Below are 19870 nucleotides of genomic sequence, written 5' to 3'. Positions count from 1 at the left end.
AGTATGTCGCTCTTGAACATGGCACTTCTCTGCTTTCGTGTCCAGGGTGGGGATATCTCATCTCATATTTTTCACTTGCTTCCATGGACTTGGGTACCCTGTTTGACCTCTCATCTACTCATTGCCTCGTCATCATGACCTTTGATACATTGATGTCAAATACTGCCAATTCCATTAATGTGCCGCCAATATGTTCAAGAGAAGTTGACCTCTGAAAAGCAACTCCCTCTGATAGCTCGTACAATCTTGATTCACAAAATTATCTCTCTGTCTCGTGTCGATCATGTGGGAAACATTATGGCCCACCTTCGATCAAGGTCACTTCCTGTCGACTTCAGCTCATTATCTAGGAAGTTGATCTAGAGACTCCCTCCCGGTGCCTTGGAGCCTGCATGCCTTAATGGCAGGTTCTTCGTGTTCGACGTGAGGTTTTCATCATTGGCCTCCGATCGAATGATTCTACGGGTGTTTGACTTCAAATCACTAATTCACACACCGTAGATTGTACCTATAGTACCTTCAGGGCCATTGTCATTATTGATGGTACCTCTCGCGTCTGTTAACAGTTTCCAATATTGACTGGTAATCAGACGATGTTCATGCATGTTCAACTTCAGCTCATATATTCGCATGCTTGAACTTGTACTCTTGTTCGGATCGAGATGGAGCGCAAGACCCTGGATTGTGTCTGTTGTAATCCAGGCGTGATTCTTGATATATGACTCATTCACTGGATGGTTGCGACCATGCCTGAGTCAATTCATTGATCCTAACCAGATGGTTGCGTCCATACTATGGATCTAGATTATTTATGTACTCTCTTATGGATGGCTGCGACCATACCACGTACATCATGTAATTGAACTATCAGTCGTGTCTCTCAAGGAAAATCCTTGGCAGTGGCTATGTGTGTTCTTGTAAAGCATTTCACCCCTCTCTCTCCCTCTCGGACTTCATGCTTTAGGGGGCATCTGTTACACAGTAATTTGTCACCATTGGTCATCGTCCCTATCGTCCCGTTTCCATACATTGGAGGACGCATTCCGGGACCTGTGAGCAGTGACATAACCCAAAAACACTTGCATTATGTTCCCCTGAGTATGTACTTCATGTTCCCTGAAGACACCTTCTGCAAATTCTCCCTGAAAAGTACTCTTTTTCCATTGGCGCAGGTCCACATTATCTTACCCACGCCAATCACCGAGATCCTCAAAAGAGGGCGTGACCATTGGTGCTCTGTCACAGAACAACACCCGCGCCAGCCCAGTTTGGTACTGATTTTTGACAAACGCACGCCCATCTGTTTTTTCCCTTCAGATCACGAAGTCTTTTGAGGGTAAAATCCATCTGATAGAGGTCGAGAGTCATCATCTATCCTTGACATCTATCCATAGTGGCTTTTCAGAGATAATGCCAGTCCACAATGAGTGTCCTGGTTCATCGAATCTTTCTCCCTTCTCCATCTATAAATATCTGTCCTCATGCATTAGACAAGCTAGTTTTTGTAGTTTTTGAGTTTTTAGTTTTGGAGGAATGCTAGTTGTGATTACGCTTTTCGTGAGTGATAGTGAAGCATAGAGAGGTTATGCTGCCGGAGAGGAGGTACATTGCAAGACACATATAGTTGCTCGCCCAACCAGAGGAGAGGTTCAACGTCAGAACCTTGGTTGTAACTTTTCCCGTCTATTATTCATTAATGAACGACTGCTGTTATGGTTCCAATCTCATTGTCTATTATAATGATGTTTGATTTATTTCCTTTCTGACTGAAATATAGTTGTGCCTTGGTGGATTTTATGCTTGTATCTATTTCTTCCTTTGCATGTGCAGGTGTCCGTTTGCAAGGATTGCAAGGATTGTGACCTGCTGGAGCGAGGGAACGGGAATACCAACTCTGCTTTGACTATAGCATTGGATTCCAGGTTGGTCTTCTTAATTCACTTTTACAGTACAACTAGGAACTTGCGTGGCAGCGTGAATCGATTGTGGCTAGTTTTGTTTTAAGCTAGTGGGATCACCTCTGTCCGCAGAGGGGATTGACCTATCCAACAAGGAGTTACAAGGTATTCTTGGAAATGCTGAGGAATGCTAGAGTTCTAGGGTGACATGCTGCCAAGATGTGCCAACACGTGCAAGGAACTATTAGCTGGGAGTGCCAGGGAAACATAAGGGAGAAATATGTCAAAATGAATGGAAATGAATAAAGAAGAGTTTGTGATTATAACTTTCAATGAGTTCCAAGTGTGCTAAGGAAAAATTGACAAGGTATGCTAGGAAGTGTTAAGGCATGCTAGAGGCTAGGGAAACATGCCAATATGTCATAGGTGCTAGGTTGTAACAACATTTGTCAAGAAGCGATAAGGAGCGTTAGGGAAACACAATGGAGCACTAGGTAAAAATGCATGGAAATGAATGAATAAGATTTTGTGACCAAGAGTGTTAGAAATCTCTAGGTGGTAAGGAGAGAGTGACAAGGTATACTATGTAGTGCTAAGGAATGCTAGAGTGTTAAGGCGGTAGGCCAAGATGTGTCAGATGCTAGGGTGAGATATGGAGTGTTGGGGGGTGTCAGGGAAACATAAAGAAGAACTAGGTAAAAATGCATGGAAATGAACAAATAAGAGTGTGTGAGAGGGAGTTTCAATGAGTTCTAGGTCTATTAAGGAGGGAGTGACAAGGTTATATGCTAGGTAATGCCAATCTATGTTAAACTACCAAGGCATGTCATGAAGTGCCACGGTGTGCTAGGGAATGTCAAATCATGCCAAGGAATGTAGGGGATGTTAACGCATGCCACATAGTGCTAATGAATTCTAAGGCATGCCAGGTATTATGCCATGTCAAGATGTAAAAGTTTTTTCTTAATTGTTTCAGACTACGGTTGGATGTGATGAGCCTTGTCTTGGTAACTTGTTAAGTGGGATGAGTTCAGATTGTAAATGAGTACCCTAAGATGAGTTACAGGTAGTTCTTAGGTGAAAAAGGCATATGTTGAATTTCCATGACACATGGGAATCTTGGTTTGGCCTTAGAATCTTTGATGTGAACACACTCAAGTGCCACAACACATCTACTATGCAAAACGAAATCTGCCATGAAAGAAAAAAAAATGGATTGAATGCATAGAGTTTAGGGTGTGCCACGTATTCATATGTTAATTCTTATTATTGTGATATAAAATAGACATTTATATGTCTCGTGTAAGACTCCTATGGAGATTTCTATCCAACAACAACATCTTTGTGGTAAAAGGTGTACTGTCAGAGGTTGCTCCATCAAAAATAGAAACTTAAATGGGTATCAATACCATAAACTATTACGAATAGATTTTTCCAGTGGGTCTTCCACATAAATCAAACCACAAGAAATATCCTATACAAACAAATAGACAGACAATTGAAAATTTGTTGATATCTAGATTCCCATAAATACAACATTTAAGTAATCTACAAGAATCTAATCCAACTATCCTTTGACATAGCATTCATTGTACCAGATAAATCCTTCACAATCGAAATTCAATAAACTAACAAATGATTATTCACAACCGGGTGTTTATCATTTCAAGTACCCAACAAATTTACCAATCCCACCAAAACAGCATAGATTTCAATGCTATCAAACCCTAGGTCTGAGTCTCAGAGATTTAGGGTGTCTTCATATACATGGTTATCGCATCACAAGTATAAATTTTGAACTTTTTTTCCAACTAGCCAAAAAAAAAAAGAGTTCGAAAATACAAGGGTAAGGGAAATATGAAAATCTTCTTGTGCTGCATTGATGAAGACATCACATGATCGGGAGAGTTGAAAGTATCAATCTTTATTAAATTTGGTTTTTGTATCAACTGAAAGAAAAATTTAGTATTTTTTGTAAAAGTGTGCAAGGACCATATGATCAATCCTCTTGCCTCCATTGAGAGGAGTTGTTGAGGTGCATTTTTGTGAAAAATTTGCAGAGATCTTGCAATATTGTCACTTGTATCCTTCAAATACTTCATTCATTCTCCCCGCCTATTCAAACAGAAAATCCAAAACAAATTATGGATCAATCAGGAAGATCAATCGAATGAATCCACCGATATTCTTGAGCATACCTGAGAAATCTCCTTGGAACGTAGTATCATGATGTGTCCTGCTTTGGTGGCCTTCTTTTGTGAAAAATGGTGGGAAAGAAGATGATAATTGTAATATTAAGCTCTTCTTTTACTTTTTTCTACACTAATTTGTTCTCAAACTCTCCCATGTGATTTTCCCTATTGGCCTTCTTTTGTGAAAAATGGTGGGAAAGCATATGATCAATTGTAATATTAAACTTTTCTTTTACTTTTTTTTACACTTATTTGTTCTCAAACTCTCCCATCCTACCTCCAAACATATAGAAACCAAAGTAAAATAAAAATCTTATTTTGAACTTTTATTTATATCTGGTGGGTGGTATGGTGTCCAACTATGTTGAGATAGAATAGAGAATCAATCTTCTTGCCTGGTCGCAATGTCATCTGCGAGCTGAGTGTTTAACTTTTCCTTTTGGGATGCTACACATTTATTCAATTATATGTCATTTTTTATATTTAGTAATAGTGACATTAACTAATTAACTTAAATCTCATTCTCAACCTTGAGCACTTAAATAAAATTAAGACTAATGATAATTTGAGAAATATGGACTCCATTAAAGATAGGCCATAATTTATTTTATTTATATATCCAATAGCATTATTAATTTATATTATTAATTATAAATTTTATTTAGAGTGGATGTATTTATCATATTATTTAAACATATCATGATCTATGAAAATTTTAATGGATGGATGATAAATAAACGAGATGAAGGAAAAATTTTCAAGGGCATCCCTTTATAAGCTAAAACCCCTTGAGTTGCAAAAGGATTCTGTTGTAGCAGCTACAACCACCCACCAAAATTTTTCCTTAGCCTTTTTTGGATCCTCCCTACCAACCTTTCACAACACCTTATCTTGCTTCATCACGTACTCAAGCTTCAGTGTTTTCTTCGCACAAAGGCAGGCTATCGATCATAGTTTGATCCATTCTTGTTGTGGGGAAAAATGCCTATGCAGGACGATCCTATCCACCTAAGGTGTGACAGTGTCTTAGCAACAAATAGAGACAGCTATTCTAGTATTCTTCCTTTATGAATTAAGAATGAAGAGAGATGGATGGACTAACCGGTGTCTTCCGTTTGTCCCTCGATCCGGTTTCTCTTCTCTTTGAGAGTTCCCAGCTGCTTGCCTTCTCGCTTGCCCAGCTTCAACAGGTCTCTGCAAGATCACAAAAAGAGAACAGTACACAAAGACATAGATTCATATTCATAACTAGTTCAGGATTAGAAATAAACTAAACATACTAATGCAATCATACATCAAAGATACAACAGTATATAGGAGAAACCAAGATAGCTTTATTGATGAATAACAAGGTTCAGGAAGAGATAAAACCAAGAAGGCTCCAATCCAGCATCTCCTTCCCAGCAAATGGAATTCCTATCTTCACCTCCCTTCAAAGCATTAAGCACCCAATGGTTCCAGTCTCAAACCAACAGCAATTCTTTGCAATAACAAAATTCCAGCCTCCAGATCTCATGGAGGAGAGATCCATATATAGATGTTTGGAGAGAGGATGAGTCAGCTTGAGATCTGACTAGTGTCCTCTCCCTCTGTCAGTTCTTGATTCCACTTGGAGGTTCTTGCTTCCACTTGGAGGTTGAGAACCTCTTACTCATCACTAGTCGAATTCACTGAGGCAAGTGTCATTGAGGAAGATTCTGGAAGCTTCCAGGGTCTTGACACCTTGTTGAATGAACTTGCCATTTGTCAATTCTCGCTCAGCGCACCCTGGTAGTGCTTCTACCTGCGTTGCAGTGCAGGTAGCCAGTGCAGACTTTGCATTTCAGCGCAGACAGCTAGTGGAGCCTCTGAATTGATCCTGAATTGACTTGTTTTTGAGCAGTTTCTGGTGGAGAACTTCTGTGAATTGTTGTGGTTTGTTAGCCTTGTTCCTCTAGGGGTAGGAACAACATGTTTAGGGACTTTGGATCCCTTAGATTATGGACATTTCACGCTCAATGTTGTAAGGCACAAAAATTTCTATAACAGTTGCCCCCTAAAGTATGAGGCCGTTTATCGGGTGAAATGCTTTATCAGGAGGATACGAAGTTCATCCAATGTTGGGAGGAGACCTGTAATAAGATACAATACAATACATTATTTTTCATACTGCTTTCATGATCTAGCTGAGGCGAGCATTCCCATGCTCAGCTTTATAAATTCATTTTTCTGTACATAGAACAGACAATCGTCTGATGGTAGACTGATAATTTTGATCAAATTATCATCCTTTGGGTAGGATGATTATCTGCTGCAATGATGTACATGTCAATGTCTTTATTTTTCCTGAATATATATTGCAGCCCGGATGGATGAAACTAGATTTGGGGTCTTCAAACTTGTTCGATCTTCTCTCTAAGTACAAGTCGATCCATGTGAGAAATGTTCTGAAGTCGAACATGGAAAGACATCGCTTGATTACCAGTCAATGAGGTAAACCGTTAACAAGCACGAGAGGAATCACCGATAATGATAATGACCCTCAAGGTATTGCAGTACAATTCACGTGGTGTGAATAAAGGACTTGGCATCGAACACCACGCAAAATCTTTCGGTCGAAGGTCATTGATGTATACCTGTCGCTGGAAGTGAGAAACTTGCCATTGAGGCATGCAAGCTTCAAAGTACTGAAGGGGTTGTTCCTAGATCAACTTCTTGGATAATGAGCTGATGTCGACAAGAAGTGATCCGTCAAAGGAGGGCCTTAATGAATCCCACATCAATGACACGGAACGGAGCTAATGATTTTGATGGAGGTGAAAACGATCTGATGACATATGATTCAGGGTGGCGGTCATGAAAGGATGAAGGATAATGTACGGCAGTGGATGGGACACGGTTGACTTCTCTGAACGACTTCTCTTTAACATGTGGCGACACTCATGCGATGGATCGGTAGCATTACCCCAAATATGGATGGTATGGCAAGACCATGGTGATGTGGCCGGTGAATGAAACAACCCAACCCGATTGTGGTACGGAGGAAAAGTGTCATGTTCAAGAGCGACTTGCTACCATCAAAGTTTTCTTGAGTTTCTCCCAATTTTTCCCCAGTCATTGCTGACCAGTACCTATTTATTTTTGTCAAGCTTTAGGAGGATAACATATGCTTGTTCTATAACTTGCCCTTCGGGCAAGCCCATTGCTATGTTTTAACGAGCCTAGCGATAGTGAAACTCGTTCTCGTCTAAAGACAAGTTTGTCGCTATTTAATGATTTTAACGAGTCTAACGACAAAGATAACTCGGTCCTTTTCATTTTTAGAGAGTCTGAAAAGGTACGTAAAGTCAACTCCGAATGTTTTTTTTCATCATCTAATCCCTTAAGTCCGAAAAAGTATAAAACAGTACAGAAGGGATGAGTTTTCGATAGTTTTAACAAGCCGAACAAAACAAGCGCTCGATCTTTTTGTGCAATAATCCCTCAGGTCCAAAAAGATTAAAATCTAGAGGAGGGATAGCACTTCCGGTCGTTTTAACGAGATGGAAGGCCAAAACTCGGCAATCTTTTCATATTTTACGAGTCAGATGAAAAGAGCTTAAAGAAGACTCGTCTTTTGAGGAACGAGTGATAAAGCGGGTTAGCAGCTGATTCCAAGTACAGGTTGGAATTTTCCAATCACGGCAGTGTCACAAGGATGGCTAGTGAAATCACTCTTCGCAGCTGTTCCTCAAAATGGGTAAACAATCAAATGGAGGTGAATGATCGGCCAATGGAAAAGTGGAGGTGACAGTGCAAACATGACCAAGGCTTTAATGGCTGATAATTTACGTTCGCAGTGGTTATTTACCGGGTAGTTCATTTTTTAACGAACTTAAACGTGGATTGAAACACTTGCTCGATCTTATGTTTATTTTTTAACGAGCATGAACTATGCGATAAAACTGCTCGGATCTTGCGTTTATTTTTTAACGAGCATGAACTGTGTGCTAAAACGGCTCGATATTATGGTCTAATTTTGATTTTTTACCATAACTAGCTTTGCCCTTTTCAAAGATAGTACTGTATCCGCAATTGCTGCATCAAACTAGTTAGAAATGAATAACATTTGCTCGAAAATGAGATCAAAACCCAAATATTTCCCTTTGAACTACGTAAAAAGCAATTAAAAAGTGTTTTTACCTCTCATTTTACCATTTCATTTGAACTTCGTTTGTTGGAGCTTTGGAGGTGCCTCTTCCCCCTTGATTTTCATCAGCTGATTCTAGGAGATTCTGCGGACGATTTTCGACGCCGTCTGGACCAGGTAGGAGCTAAACTTGAGCTCTTTCATTTCATGGTTTCTTTTCTGCATTCTGTGCTTGTTTTCCTGTTTTCCTGAGCTCTTGGGGTTTTATTAGGTCGCTCTGCCATCAGCGCACCTGGTTCACTCGAAACCTGCATTGAATGTCAAGCTGCATGAAGGCAATTTGACCTTCAACGCAGGTGGAACACTGGCTAGTTGCGCTGGGCACAGAAAAATAGTTTTGTTGCATAGTTTTTGATGAAAATTTTGCCAGTTTCTCATCAAATCCAGGATCTAACTCCTCTCATGCTTGTTTTTTCAGAGATTATTGGAGCAAAATGACCCTTACATGGCAAGAACGAGAACATGAAGAAGAGGACATGATTGCCTTACATGATCCTGTCACGGTGAATGCGCTGCGGAACTGTGGTCTGCTGAAGTTCTTCCGTATCTCTAGTATGAGAGCACAGATCTCCCTACTGCAGTATATGCTTGATGCTTGGGATCCTATCAACCAAGTATTTCAGATTAGGGGCAAATCTATCCCCTTGACCATAGTAGACATTTACTTCTTGACTGGCGTGTCGAGGCGGGGTGCCCCCATTTCTTTGTCAGGTTCGGCCCGAGGGAGTGACTCTGTGAGAGATTATGTCCGCCAGTATTGCAGGGAAGGATCTCAGCCGAGCAGAGACGGCAAGATCGTTATCCGTGAGATTGCTGACAGGTCTCTCAGGTCCATTCTGTATACTATTGGTAGGATGGTCGGTAGTGCATCTCTTCACGTTGCCAACAGATCCTATGTGCAGCACGCCTTGGAGTGCCTCCAACCAAAAATATTCAACTGGTGTGATGCAGTACTTCTTCAGATGAAAAGTCAGTTGACCAAGGTAAAGGACAGGAAGTTGAAGAACTTTGAATTTGGTTCTATTTTGACTGCCTTTGCCTTGGAGAAGATACCACTGATGCAGCCTCAGTACATTGCACTCGACTTGCTTTCTCCTACCGAGCCACACATGCAGAGATGGGTTGATCACATGTCTAGGCATGCTGGTCAATCTCAGATTTCTTTCACTGATACCTTCTTCAGGTGGTTCGAGCGTCAGGAGATGGTATATTCCGAGTATCCATATGTTGGCATGGATTTCCGAGGTGATCCGAATTTGGTACTACTGGTTGGCGAACAGTGGGTCGCTATTGGTAAAATCTTCGACCATATCATTGTTTACTGTTTTTATTTATAATGTCCTTGTGCTTTATTCTGTCAAGACTTTAATCAAACTCATGTGTGCATGCAGATGTTGGTCCTGTTCGTCCAGCAGTTCGCCCAAGAGCGCTAGCCGTTGCCCCAGCAGGGGATACTGCTGGGAGGGTTATTCTTCGCGACCTTGACGTGGCCGAGACCCTCACAGCTGTGCAGGAGCAGGTTGAGAGCCTTACTCTTGGCATTCCGGATGTGAGGATCGACAAGTTACCTATACAGTTGCAGCGGCATACTATTGGTATGCCTAGACGATGGACTCGTCTCTTACGCATGATTGCACAGGCCGTGACGTGCTATCATGAGCATCACTAGGCTAGGGTGCCCCCTAGCATTTTTGAGTTTTTGGGTCATGCAACCAATTTTTTCTTGGTTACAGAACATTATATGTAATCGATAAACAACTTATATATATATATATATATATATATATATATATATATATATATATATATATATATATATATATATATATATATATATATATATATAGATATATATATATATATAGATATATATATATATATATCGAGGTGTATTCTGGTTGAGTTATATGATCCATATGTACAACATTGATGATGTGTTTCTTTTTATAAATGTCGCAAATGTCTGTCTAACATATAGTTTTCTAACGAGTCGGTTAATGTGTTTAAGTTTCTGGAAATATGTTAGTATTGAATTAAATCAAACTGTCTTTCCAAAATCTTAACCCTTAGGAACATGCGATAAATAGCTGGGTTGCGGACGGAATATATACCATTGAGTTGCAGTATTACGAGTTGTGAGTCTAGCCTGACGATTAGTCGGCGTATACCATGGGTGATGGCATCAGAGAGTAGTTCTATCAACGCGCTATACTCAGCGATGTTATTCGTTGATTGACCAATACATACACCCCTGAACTTACTAACTCGCCGCTTGGATCAAAAATGGCCCAGGCTGCGGAGGACAGGTTCCGCGAACTACGACTCGCTCCGTCGGCATATCCAACACATGTCTCCAAAAGGTTTGACATCTGCAATAAATGTAAAAAGATGGATTACTCGACCAAATCAACCACTTTAGCGAAAACAAAATACAACAAAAGCACATTGGTTACTATTTAAGCATAGTAACGCTTAAGGTACAACCCATTGCGAGGTTGCGCCAGTGGAATTCCGTCATAATCCATTAACTTGTAGGCTCCTTTTGCTAACACTCGTTTAACAATATAGGGGCCCATCCATAGAGAATTAAATTTACTTGCTCCCAATTTGTCGTATTCTTGGTCGTAAAGCAAGGCCAAGTCACCTTCTAAGAAGACACGAGGTTTGACATTTTTGTCGAACTGCGCCTTGACTCGTTTCTTATGGACTTTGTTAGCCAAAGCGGCATCACGGTGGGTTTCCTCCAATTGGACTAATTCCAAGAAACGGGCCTCTTCTTCTGAAGTTCCGGGGAGGAGATCGATTGCGAGTTTAAGAGACGAGATTTCACAATGGACTGGCAAGACTGCCTCCAGGCCATACACTAGTTGGAAAGGTGTGAACCCGGTCGCATTCCTTACCGATGTTCGGTAAGCCCACAAGGCTGAGTACAAGATTAGATGCCAACTTCTTTTGTGAACTCCGATCATCCTTTGCAACATACGCTTCAGGACCTTGTTGATCGCTTCAACTTGTCTGTTGGCTTGCGGATAATACGGGGTAGAGCTATCGTGAGATAGCCCTAGCTTGGCAGCTAATTCAACCATCATGTGATTGCGAAAATGCGATCCATGATCTGTAACTAAGGCTTGTGGTACGCCGAACCTGGCGACTACATGATTGAAAAAGAAAATGGCAGTTGTTTCACCAGTGTTATCTAATGTAGGCATTGCCTCGGCCCATTTGGTAAAATAGTCAACGACGACTATGATATACCCATGCCCCCCGATCGAAGTGGGGTTACATGTCATGAAATCGATGCCCCATTCGGCGAAAGGCCCAACAGCAACTATTGGCTGTAAAGGTGCGGGTGGTTTTCTGGTTTTGCTATCAAAAATTTCACAAGCATGGCAACTTCTGACTGCGGTTATGCAATCTTTGAACATGGTTGGCCAGAAGCATCCTGCTCGTAAGATGTTTTGTGTTGTTGCATATCCAGATTGATGCCCCCCACACGCACCCGAATGACACTCATTCAGGGCTTTTTCGGCCTCCTCATGGGTGAGGCACCTCCTCAGAACTGTGTCGATACCACGACGGTAAAGCGTATCACCGACGATCATGTAGTCTTTTGCTTGGTATCGTATACATTTCTGTTCAGAGTGAGAGGTGTTAGGCCTGAACTTTTGGGTTTGGAGATAAATGATTATATCTCCATACCACTCATTGCTTGTAGATATCAGAAACAAATTCTCGTCCACGATTGATTCTTCAGATGTTTCATCGTTGGACGACAATGGGAGATCGCATAATAATTCTGCGAAAAACTAGAGCTTTCTTTGATTTGGATTTTACAAATTCCAGATCAAACTCTTGAAGGATCGCTATCCATTTTGAATATTTCCCCCCAGCAACTTTCGCGACAATATATAAGTCATGGGGTTGCAATCTGATAAAATGGTAGTTTTCTGAAAGAGGACATAATGTCGAAATCTTTGAATCGCTTGAACAGCTGCAAGCGCTAGTTTTTCAACATAAGAATATTTGCTTTCTGTATCATTCAAGTTTTTACTTAAATAATATATAGGATGCTCAATTCCATCGACTTCTTGAACTAAAACCATTGCGATGGTTGTATCCGTTGCAGCCAGATACAGGATAAAATCTCTTTGATAGTCTGGGGCATACATTAATGATGCTTTTACTAGAGATTCTTTCAGAGCGTCAAAGGAAGCTTGTGCCACCTGATCCCAGACAAAAGGTACATCCTTTTTCAAAAGACGAGCATAACCTTTAGCAAGTTCTGCGTAATTTGGAATGAACCTCCTCAGAAAGTTTGCTTTCCCTTGGAGTTTCTGAATCTGAAGAAAATTTGAAGGTGGAGGCAAATTAATGATTGCCTGAACCTTGCAAGGGTCGAGACAAATCCCATCCTTGGAGACTACAAAGCCATGTAAACGAACAGAACTGACGCAAAATACGCATTTGTGTGGAGTGAGTCGTATCTTGTAGTGTTGGCAACGTAGAAATATCGCTCTTAAATGCTGCGGATGATCAGTCCGCTTTCGCAAATGAGCCGGAAGGTCGTCAAGGTATGGTTGAATGATGTTCTTGATGTCATGGAAGGCATAATTCATTGCCCTTTGAAATGTCGCCACTGCGTTCTTTAAACCAAAGGGTAATTTTCGATAAGCGAATGTGCCCCACGGACAAATGAATGCAGTCTTTGACTGGTCCTGTGGGTGCATATTTATTTTATTATACCCGGAAAATCCATCCATGAATGAAAAGATTTCACATCCGGCGCATTCATCAATTATCTGGTCGATGAAGGGTGTAGGGTAGTTGTCTTTCGGACAAGCTTGCTTTACATCCCTATAATCGACACACACTCTAATTGTCCCTTGTTTCTTCATAACAGGGACAATATTCGATACCCAATTGGTTAGAGGAACTGGGTAGATGAAACCAGCATGGAGAAGCTTTTCAACTTCTACCTTAATGGAAACGGCTTTCTTGGGGTGCACCTGCCTGAGCCGTTGTCTTACTGGTTTGACATCTGGATACATCTTAATTTCGTGTTCAACGATACTCGAGTCAATGCCTGGCATTTCATCATATAACCAAGCAAAGACATCTCTGAACTCATGAAAAATAGCGTTATATATTTCCAGCTCTGAAGGAGAACAATCTTTGCCGACATAAATATTCTCTACAACATTTGTTTTAGTCGAGATATTTATGGCTATAGTCTCTTCAATATTGGATAAGTTTCGCTCGGAATCCACCATATTTTTAGTATTTGATAGGAATTCAAAAACTGAAGGGTGATAAAGTTCATGTTGAGTATCTTCCTCATAATCCGGAAGAAGGGAACGGTGGTGGCAATCATTCCATGGTGCCCCCTCAATCAACATTGATTGTAGGATTCCTTCGTCGGTTCCATGCACTCTCGACCAAGGATTTAATGGGGTACCATATTCCCTAGACCTATCTACCCAAACGCTTGATGAGCGTCGATTTGGGTTCGCCTCCCATGCCCGAAACATTGATTGCTACAATATTTCTATTGGGCTTGGGGGAAAAACCATTGCATGATCCATGTTGATATCGTCTTCTGAGATCTTCGTGGAAGATATCATGTTGCAGGCTCCTACCAACGCTACTTCTCCTATATAGATTGGAGGTGGAAGTGCAAAAGTTCCCATTAATGTGGGGTGTTTTAGTAGGCCTACTCCGATATCTTGAAGCGAATGGTTGCTTCCATGGATCATGGGAATGCTTCCTGTAACTTGTGAACCATTAGGGAGGAAGTTTTGTTGGTCGACGATCATAATCCCTCCTTGAAAAGGGAATGTGATCTTCCTAAAATAAGTCGACACAATAGCTGCCATGGCATATATCCACGGTCTTCCCAGTAGGATGTTGTAATCGAGATTCCCATCGATGACCTCAACATCTATTTCTACTGTTTTTCCCCCTAGTTCAACCTTCAAGTTATTTAGGATACCGTACGGGGTATACGTCCTTCCGTCGAATGCTTTTAATGTCGTTGAAGATCGCGACAAGGTTGGAGATCCTAAAGTTTTCCAACAACTCATCGACATAATACATGTAGATGCCCCCTCATAAATAATTGTTCAGTGAATAGTTTTGTTGAGGGCTTTCACTTGAATAAGGAAAGCTAGTTGAACTGGTAACTGAGGATCGTATCCTTTGTGGTTGAAGGATACAAGATTGGAATCCTTAGGATCAACCCCACCAATGGCTGATAACAAATCCTGCCTTTGGGATGGACAATTTTGTAGTACTTCAAGAGTTGACATAGCGGATGGCGATTGGGCCAAATCTTCCACTATGTTATAATGTTGCGCCGCTCTGGCGCGAGGATTAAATGTCGACTTGTGTACTACTCCCTTTGGCAGTTTTACTGTTAATTCAGGAATGATGGGCGGTACAACTTCTGTCGAAGTTGTTGTCGAACTACTTGGTTGATCTTTACCTTTGTCGTTCGACAGCTGCGGATTCCCGTAATCTTTGTTCCTTGTCGAAATCAAAGCATCATTTTGTTGCTTGGAGATCGACAACATTAGCACTTGCGACGGGGAAGCATTTCCACTATCAACCAGATTTTGACCTATATTTGGAAACAGATCAGTTAACACAGCTGAGGTTTGCGAACTTTTGAAGAACCTTTTTAGCTCAGCCTTGTATGGACAATCGGCTGTCCAATGATCCTCGTCACATATAAGACATGGACTTTTTGGTTTCCATTTCCCAGGAGGGTTTGAAGAAGTTTTTCTGGGAGATGACTCACCTTGTTTCTTCTTCTTCCCTTTGTTTTTCTTCTTCTTGCTTCCTGGTTGATTGGTTTCTTTGCCTTTATCTACTGATACGACATTTACTTCTGAAGCAAGAATTTCGTCTTTTGCATTTTGATCTGAAATCTTACGGGCTTTCTTGGACGAAGCCTTTGTCGATTTCGCGTTTGTCGTGCCAATCACGCCATCACTGGCATGAGAGTCATTATTTGATTTAGGAGGAGGAGGAATTGAAAATTCCGGTCTAGGGGCGTCAGGTATTTTGTCGTAGAGCATGCCAGACTGAGTGTAGACTAAGTCTAGATATTGTCCGCGAGCAATAACTTGCTCCTTTGTTATGACTCCCCCCTTGGCCACATCTTCCATTATGGCAGGAAGTAACTTGATAAACCATTCAGCTAATAGCTGATCGGGAACGTACGTTTTCACCATCCTACGACGACGACGCCACTCATGTATATGATCGGATATATGAGTGGCCGTTGTCTGTTTCAAGTAGGTTAAGATTTCCGTTTCCATTTCATACCTTATCGATAATTGAAAATGAGTTAAGAAAGTCGTGGCTAGGGAGCTGAAATTATCGAACGAGGCTCTAGGTAATTCAATATACCATTTTGCCGCTGGACCCGTTAACGTCCTCTGAAAAAGGCGAAGCCTTATCGAATCATCGTTTAGGGTGTTTGATGAACACCACAGATGAAAAGTCATCACGTGATTCGATGGGTATTCACCTGGATTTCCATTAAATTTAGGAATGTTCGATGGAAGTTTGTGAGGAATCGCTGGCCACCAAGGGGCGTAAGCAATTGGATCGTTTGTTAACTGGTGTAAATCGGGTAACTCTAAAGTTGCCACGAATGGTAACTGTTGATTCAGGTTAGGTGAAGCATACCCAGGGTATGATGGAATCGCCTGAGCATTGGGCCTTTGCATACCAGCATAATGCAATTGATGTTGGTATGATTGATACGGTTGGTGGACTTGACCACTGTAAAGTGGTTGATTTTGACCGTTTTGAATGTATGGTTGTCCACTATTCGCAAAGATCTACTGCTCAGAACCTTGGTATACTTGTTGGCATTGTGGTTGTTGGTATTGCACCAGCCACAATTGTGAAGCCATGCTCTGTTGTGCTATACTAACCGTCGGACCAAGATGTGGGGTAATTGTACCCGTTTGGACCTGTGTCGCCCCACCAGTTGGCGATTGTGGTTGAGTCACAGGGTCAAGGGGCTGTTGCATTACAACCTGAGAAATCTAAGGCTGACATACAATAGGCATCATTTGAACTTGTGACACTGTTACAATAGCTGGTGTTGTCGGGATGTTCGACATAGGTACACATTGTTGCATAGAATACACAACTCTTGGTTGTTGGGGTAGTATAGGTACCCAACCACTTGTCAGAACTCCAGTATAACCTGAATATTGTTGTGAACTCCTGTATGGATATCCTCCTGGAGGGGGTAATGAAAGGGCATACTGCCCCCCATACGGTGGCAATCCGGAACTCAAGGGGATTTTTTGCCCTTGGGGACTGGATGGCCCAAATTGACCTCCAAATGGATCAATTTGTCGAGTCTCAACATAAGAGTTAACGGATATTATTCTAGAGGAACAAACAGGAACGGACCACACTGTCGAGATAGTCCCTAGATGGACTCCTTCTAGCGGTTGTGAACCAGTTGGGATAGATGGTACACTGGCAAATATTGTCGGAGTGACGACAGGGAGTTCTACTGTCACTGTGTCATTCGACACAGTCCTAGATGTTGATGGTTGTTCAGACATTTTGAGTCTATCTAATAGATTGCCTAGCGATTCTATAGGAACTTCCACTGGTGATAGACTAACTTCTGATGTAGAAGGAAATAGAGTGACGTCGACCCCAAAATGTGTTGGAGTACTTGCTTGCGGATCTTCTACAATTTCTTCTATCGCAATCAAACCAGGTGGAAGAGGAAGACCGTCAGGTCCGTAAAATATTTCTAGTGCCGAAGAAGGGGTTGATTCGACAGTGACATTTGTTTGAGGAGCAAGACTCTCTGAACCGGTCGCAGATGTAACTGGTTCAGTAACGCAAGTATTTGCTCTCAGACTAGGATCAGTGTCAGTGTCCCTCTGTGGCTGTTGAACTTCTTCTATAGAGGCAGGGTTTCCAGAAATGTTTGGAGTAACCGAAATCTCGGATGTTGTTGGAACACTTGTTCTAACTTTGATAGGAGATTTCGAACCGGTTAAACGAGTTCGCTTTGTCCGTACTGTTTTCGATTCCGGAGACAAAGACGGTTGACTCGTAAGCCTCCGCGAACGACGGGGTTTCAATTGACTTTCTTCCACGATTGCGGATTACTCGATCAACCAAAATACAAAAAGGGGAAAGTGTGTTTCCGAATTAAATGAATTTTTAAACGCTTTATACAAAACTTGCTTTTTCACTTTTAAAGAGTCGAGAAAAAGCTAAAGATGACTCTAGTCTCCTTCGATGTTTTAACGAGCCTGAAGTGACAAATGCTTGGATGGAATTTTTCCGTTATAGAGTCTGAAAAAGGCCAAAAGGAACTGCTCTGGAGTTCTAGGCAGAGGGTGTGCCAAACCTTTCGCAAAACCGCAGAATACTTTTTAAGGCACGGGCGGTCGATCTTCCTGAATGCTGTGTTCAGTGCATTGTGATCAGTAGGGTGGCCGACACGGCTTCCTATGGATAAAGGTTATATTCCTATAGGGGTCTCCCAATATATACGCGACGGTACGTGGGAGCACAATCCATACTGGTGCTATCGTCTCTCAGGAGGAATCACCCACCATCAACGAGATCGACAGTCACCAGGCTTTACGACGCCGGAACACGTCTCTAGCCTAGACCTCTATGTTGTGTGTTATGTTGCAAAGCGTTGTTAAGTTCATTCGATTTATTTTAGGTTTATCTTTTTAGAAGTTTGTCTTTCTGGATCACCACGAGATGTATGATACAATTCCTAAATGCAGTCTAAAGATGATAAGCAAGCTTTATATCTTTTCAACTATGAAAATCCTAGCTACAAAGGGAAAAGAAAGACACCATCTTTTCTCAAAGAGCAATCAACACACTCTAATGCACTTTTCCTAAATCAAGCATGCAAACTATCAAGATAAAAATGCACTATGCAGGTGTTTGTTTTCCGCTTTCTTATTATTGATGCCTAAAAAGAAATCTTTTTGTACAACTTTGAATTTGCTTTTAAATGACAAATACAAACAAGTTTACTTTTTTTTTTCGAAATCAGAAAGGGTAGAAGAGAATGCAACACTTTACGACTTTCGAAATGAATACTTGTTTCGACACTTAAAAGAGACAAACTCAAACAAAAAGAAAAAGTAGATGTATAATCAACTGTAAACAGCCAATGAACTCTCTCCTAAGATCACAATCAACAGATCTGAATCAAGGGCTACAGGATGATTATTTCACTCTTGCAAAGGAAAACTGTAAATGATGCCACAAACACATAAAAACACTCACAGTCTTTTTGTACAAAAGGAGGCGGAATTTAAGCAGAGAAAAGGAGTTATCAGACAGGTACCTATGCTGGTTACAGGCTGCAAAAATCAGAGATCAAAACAAGGCAAAATAGAGCAGAGAACCCCAGCTGCACAAGGCCTAACTGGATCAACGCACCCTCAACACAGGGGTTTTGACATTCAGCGTAGGTAGCCTTCACGGGACCTACATTGAAATGCAGAACCTCTTCACAGGGTCTGCGCTGAAGGAGAAATGAGAGTTTCTCACTGGGTTCTGGGTCACAGTTTGCCGATTAATCTACGGTTTCAGGCCAAATAAAAGCAACAAGCAAGGTACAATCAAAGGGATGCTTTGAGGGAGGACTAAGATCTATCACAAAGGATCATCAAATCATTTGTGAGTCCATTGTTCAGATCATAGACAAATCCAGTGATTGGATCAAAGCAGCAGCTGTCTACTTTGCATCTGAGAATAGCAGATGGAGTTCGATTGCTGCTGTTGAGTCTATGAAACAAACAATGATAGAGACACAAATAAAATGACTAAACAGATCTCCCCAGCGGAGTCGCCAATTTGTTGTGGGGAAAAGTGCCTATGCAGGACAATCCTATCCACCTAAGGTGTGACAGTGCCTTAGCAACAAACAGAGACAGCTATTCTAGTATTCTTCCTTTATGAATTAAGAATGAAGAGAGATGGATGGACTAATCGGTGTCTTCCATTTGTCCCTCGATCCGGTTTCTCTTCTCTTTGAGAGTTCCCATCTACTTGACTTCTCGCTCGCCCAGCTTCAACAGGTCTCTGCAAGATCACAAAAAGAGAACACTACACAAAGACATAGATTCATATTCATAACTAGTTCAGGATTAGAAATAAACTAAACATACTAATGCAATCATACATCAAAGATACATCAGTATATAGGAGAAACCAAGATAGCTTTATTGATGAATAACAAGGTTCGGGAAGAGATACAACCAAGAAGGCTCCAATCCAGCATCTCCTTCCCAGCAAATGGAATTCCTATCTTCACCTCCCTTCAAAGCATTAAGCACCCAACGATTCCAGTCTCAAACCAACAGCAATTCTTTGCAATAACAAAATTCCAGCCTCTAGATCTCATGGAGGAGAGATTCATATATAGATGTTTGGAGAGAGGATGAGTCAGCTTGAGATCTGCCTAGTGTCCTCTCCCTCTATCAGTTCTTGATTCCACTTGGAGGTTCTTGCTTCCACTTGGAGGTTGAGAACCTCTTACTCATCACTAGTCGAATTCACTGAGGCAAGTGTCATTGAGGAAGATTCTGGAA

Source organism: Pinus tabuliformis, chromosome J (genome assembly GCF_031772625.1).
Source record: "Pinus tabuliformis cultivar Carrire ecotype Pingquan chromosome J, CPIR1, whole genome shotgun sequence".
In the NCBI taxonomy this organism is placed as follows: domain Eukaryota; kingdom Viridiplantae; phylum Streptophyta; class Pinopsida; order Pinales; family Pinaceae; genus Pinus; species Pinus tabuliformis.
Note: the sequence above shows the minus strand (reverse complement) of the source record.